This window comes from Manduca sexta, chromosome 13, assembly GCF_014839805.1.
Source record: "Manduca sexta isolate Smith_Timp_Sample1 chromosome 13, JHU_Msex_v1.0, whole genome shotgun sequence".
In the NCBI taxonomy this organism is placed as follows: Eukaryota; Metazoa; Arthropoda; class Insecta; order Lepidoptera; family Sphingidae; genus Manduca; species Manduca sexta.
Window position 1 is genome coordinate 6,105,793 of NC_051127.1, and position 5,720 is coordinate 6,111,512.

Here is a 5,720-nt window from a genome sequence, read left to right on the forward strand (position 1 = left end):
ACTGTTAGTTGCGAAGATTTGAAAGTGGAACGCTTGCGAGGTATGACCGCCTGGTACTTGATAGTCGTGAGTGTAGGAGGTACTGATTGATTCGGGAATTGAATGAAAGATTGCTTATGGCTTATGATCTCCTAGTCATACCATCGCAACGTAAACTATAGAAAAATAAACCAATATTTTGGGAATGTGCGAAACCAATGAGAAACAAACAATAAGATAAAAAAAACATTAACAATGTATGATCATGGAATTTGCACCCAAACTCGACCTTAAGGAACACAACCCAAGAAAGAAATGCATATTTTGTAGAATTCCAAAGCAGCCCATTGATGATTTGGGATATTGTCTTCTTCATGGTCCTTAGATCGAACCTGTGGCTTGTCGTATAGTCCGAATATGGTCCGTCATGCAAGGACCAAGTCGTTGAACTCTATGTTTATTATTCAGCAAACAGTTGTTTTCGCATGTCAAACGTTAACTAGGACAAGTCATGATTTCCTCATATCATATCGGGGTTCATTAAGCATGCGCGCAGGTGGCGAGCGAACCCGCGGTAATGGCGCGGTGGCGTGCGCGCCGGCTCATTACCGCGAACGCTTCCGAACCAAGCCGAGCTGTTACGAACACCAGAGTACTTCATGTTCTTCGTTTAAAATTTCGAAATTGGAATTTGATGTTACATGTTACAACGGTCTTTGTTTATGGAAGACTTAATACTGGTTGCATGAAAAACTGTTCTTGTTAATCAAATTTAAAGAAAAGAATAACATTTGAAATAGTTCAGATGTTGAGGTTCCATCCTTTTGTATTTGGTGGTCGGATCTTAGTAAAGAAACTCAACCAAATTTATCCAATATTTGCATCGCTCCATGTGGGTAGTCAGAGACAATAGGTGTGTACAGTTTAAAATATTTAGTCACAGTCCGCTAGAGGCAGCTGTTGACACGACTCATTGGTCACTCGCATCGACTGAGGGGGTCGTGTAATGCGAATAAAATATGTGGGAATAACAATATAATTATATATACGTGTTGGTACACACGTTGTTAAAAATGTAACGCTTCGGCTAAATTACTTGTCGGCTTGCGCATGCGCCGTTGGACTGCAAACAATTCCAAGTACATCGATAATCAATATTCTTTTAGCAGGAAGTAGGCAAATGAGAGGTCAACTCATGATAAGTCATTACCGCCCGCAACACCCACACCTCTAAGAATCGCAAGTTACCGATATTTAAGGAATAGAATAAATTTTACCGCTGCTTTGAGCCTCCGGCAATCATTGTCCGATTACTCAGTCACTTTCATTCGACATTCTATTTTCAAAAATATATTTCGTAATTTAAAAATACTCGGCCATATAATTAGCAAAGAAAATAGAGCCAGTGTTATTGTTTTTAATAACGCAACGGCGGTCAACTCGTACAGCCTAACGTTTATTCATACGGACAATTTGATTGATCTGAGACCATTTGCCACACAAACCGTGTTGTAATTATCGAAAAATATTCCGTTTAATTACTGTTCATGTAACTTTAAATTGACCGGCCCGCTAACGATCGTTAGGTGTCTTATGACGTGATTGCGTTTTGTTTACGCTCGCGGTTAAATGCCCGCTAATGATAACATTGGATAATGACAAACTAAATTTCGACATAGCGCAGGTCCGAATGGCGTGGGCGGGAAAAACATATTGCTGTCATTCGGTATGTGGATTACGTTTTGTAATTTGAATTATATTGTTTTTTGCTACGCATAAACTCCTTTTGAAATGTATTGTTTTATTTAAAAAATAATCTTATTCGATTTCGATAATTTATTCATTTGAGGAACCCTTTAATGTCAATCGCTTCGCTTGTTGCAATGTTGCAAAGCTTGTATGGAATATATTTAAATATTTATGTCACAAAACTCTCAGATAACGCGTACCCGTACCTAAAACGAATCGCAAACAGTTCAGTACGAGTGATTATGATATGAGCTGATATCGACGTTGGCTTTACAAATTCCATAACAAAAATAGAACACGCATAACCCAACTGGCAATTTCAATAATCATTAAAGAAATCGAACAGACGTTGAATTCGAATTTGTATTTAGAACAGATGTCCGCCGCCGCCGCGCGCCACTCTCAATTACCGGCGCAGAGCTGACGCTGCTCAGATCTATCCTTAATTTGAATATCGAACACATGCTTTCAAGGATCGTTCGAAATTCAAATCCCTTAACTCAATTCGTCAGTTAGTGCAGAGACAATAGAGTCGCTTTTAACAGTTCCCAGCGGCCCGTTTTGAAATTCCAAGTTCCATTTTCAAATTACGTTTTCGACGGACGATTAGTTTAATCGATTTATTTAGTTATAATCAAATTGTATTTGGTGTTGCCAATTAATTAGATTTGATTAATCTACTAATTTGGTACGAACGTCGCTAGTGCCTTAATTTGGTAAATAGCTGGGCGATGAGTAAGTGTTGTTCACACGAATGGGTGTTTAATTCTTTTAGTTTTTACGTAGCATTTTGCTGGCAACTAATTCGTGTTATTTTAGTAAATAACCGCCCGTTTCTAGTTTGTCGTTTATTTTTTTTGAGGTCCTTTTTGTGGCAGGAAACGAGGCCGCTAATGCGTTCCGTTCGCACCACATGTGCGAGTATCAAAATGACTTACTCCACGGCATCATTATGCTGTTTTATTGTTATAATTTTGTTTGTACGGCCGTGGGACTTGAGGTCTGGTTTGCCAGTTTAAAAACTGATTTTAGTGTAGAAAGAAAAAATATGACGCCTCAGCCACTAGCAATAGCTATAATTACGTAATTACGATGGCTAGAAAGAGCGATGACTTGCAAACACGGCCGTCAGTTGAGTCAGTTCGGTCTATCGAACTCATTCAGGCACTCAAGACAACGACTTACACGTATAATATCCTATTAAATTTAATAAGACAAAAAATACGGTTAACGTAAAACAATTAATGATTAATAAAGCAAAAACTACCAACGCAATACCGACATAACAAAGAAAGCCTAAAACTTCACGCTTTACGGCTCAATCTAGTGAACCGAGACATCACGAAAGGGCCTAAGTCTCTAAGATGCTTTAAAAATAAATTTAATGAGAATGCCATGGAAATCATAGCGTATTGATTGGGGTACTCCCAAAATAACCTAGTTAATGTGTCAAAGTAAATAATATAACCAGCAGCCTTGCTTTTTCTTTTAAACACTTCTTTTACTTCTCCACTTGACAGTTTATTCTCTATGTTAATCTTTAAAAGCCCAATAAATTAGATCTTATACCCCAGAAGGGTAGGTAGGTAGGCATAACGCTACATCGTCAGTGCTTCGTAACTTGTGTTTATTCGCTGCTCTTTTCCGGTCACTATAGAGTCACGCAACACTAAATTAATGTTATTTGTTTACAAATGCAGAGTAATAAAATGTTCAAATTAAAAACCACAGACATATTTATTAGACGAAACAATTCAAAATCATTTGAACAAAGAATAAAATAACACGGCAACACTAAAATAATTAAATTCATAACGTTAAAGTCAAATAAAAATCAACAGGAAAACAAACAATTTAAAAGCGCTCTCAACAAACAATTCGCACAAAACCGCACAATTCGATTGCATTATAAAAACAAATCGATAAATAGGGGTCCGACCTCGCTATAAAGAAAACAACGGTACAACGGGAATGTCGCACGCACGCGGCAGAATTAAATTTCATATTCATAAAAAGAACAATGTAAAGGGTTGTGCACAAAAGTTTGATTTTGTACCGGCGCGTGCGCACTCAGCTGTCACGAAATGTAATTGATACTTGAGTTTTTATCGGAAAAACAATGGAGTGCCGTGACTGAAGATGACTGACATTGACTGTAGCTAATAAGTACGTAGTCAGCAGCGTGAATATCTTAAACATCTCGTACTATGCAAGACGGTCACAAAAATTAAGGTAAGTACATAATTTATTGATTTGTAAATATTGTATCGTCTCGCTTGACACAGATCTACCGACCGTAAGGATGCCAACTTGATAGAAGAATTTACGTCGAAATTCGTATGAAAAAATCGTATGCAAATGTCCTTGCGAATTATCGTCATAAAAGCGATACTTTCACAATAAAATAACAAATAACTTCGAATAATCAGTCTCTTAATACCACAATCAAGACCACTCCTCCGCCTCTTATAACCTACCATTTTTAACAAGTCTACCTACCCGAAACAAAGTCCAACGGTCCACAAAGTCTATCAAACTACATAGTAACGCCAAGACAGTGGGGTCCGCGTGGGAGGCGGTAGGGGGCAAGCGACCCGACTTTTCCATTACCATTAATTTGGTCCAAATGAAAGTTTACTATAGCGACACTGCGGGTCATATGTCTTGATATACGCTTTTGTTTTTCCACTTTGAGCTTCGTCAATCTTGAATGAGGCAGATGTATTGCCAGAATTAGTCATGTTAGATTAACGGTAGATTATTTTCAGATATAATTCATTTTATCTTACTAATATTATAAATGCGAAAGTTTGTGAGGATGGGTGTATGTTTGTTCCTCTTTCACGAAAATACTGCTGAACGGATTTCGATGAAACTTTACAGTAATATTGGTTATACATTAGAATAACACATAGGCTACAATTTATAGTGATTTTGTGTAATTTGGTCATAATATAACGATACATATCAAATAAGTGGGAAAAAAAACTTGAAAAACTCCTTCACGCGGGCAAAGTTGCGAGCAAAAACTAATACATTATAAATGCTAAAGTTTAGATTTCAGATAAACGCCTTTTATTTCCATAAAGGGACGTAAATGGTACACCCAAGTTCCGTCCCATGATGTGATATACTGCCTATTGCAATATCGGGCAGATTCCCGATTTCAGGCTGATACAAGTTAGTATATACAAGTTCAATGTCCCAGGGATCGACCCGAGATCTCAGCACTACAGTCGTATCAATACAAATAAACTATTGAACGGATTATATGAAATTTGCCAATAAAATACAGCATATCCTGAATTAACATGCTAAATTAATCTCTATATTTTGGCACAAATGATATATTTTTAGAATTAAACTCTTCTTCAAGTATTTCTGCATTTATAACTAAAAATTTACACACAAAAACCTAAAGCATAGGTGAAGTTTTTTCTCTAACTTTCTCTAACCGCTCAGTGTTATGTTTTTGCAAATGCACGGCGGTTAATAATACTCTCATAATCAAACAGTGATGAAACTCTAGCTCGTGACGCGTGTGCGGTGTCGTATGACCATGGGAACTGAGGGCTCGGAGGGAGGTGTACCCTCACATAAATTGTGGAGTTGGCAAAAACAAAAAATCGCTGAATATTGATATTTTAAAAATAATTTGGAGCTCTGCATTAATTGTGGAGTTGGTAAAAATAAAAAATCACTAAATATTCTATTTATATTTTTTAAATAATTTGAAGATTTTTATAAAGTGATAAATATTTTTTTATGGTTGTTCTGGACTTTTTAGGGAGCCCTATATTTAGCAATAGCCTTTAAAAGACTGAAGAAGAATAAGATTTCTATGGAATTTCGAAAGAAAGTTATGGTTCAAATAATTAGTCTCTCTTTCCAATCAGCATTAGCAGAACTAACAAATTAATGATTTACAAAGGTAACAAAAATAAATTCGTCCTTTCGTTTCTCCAGGATTGGTAAGGAGTCAAAGGCGTTGC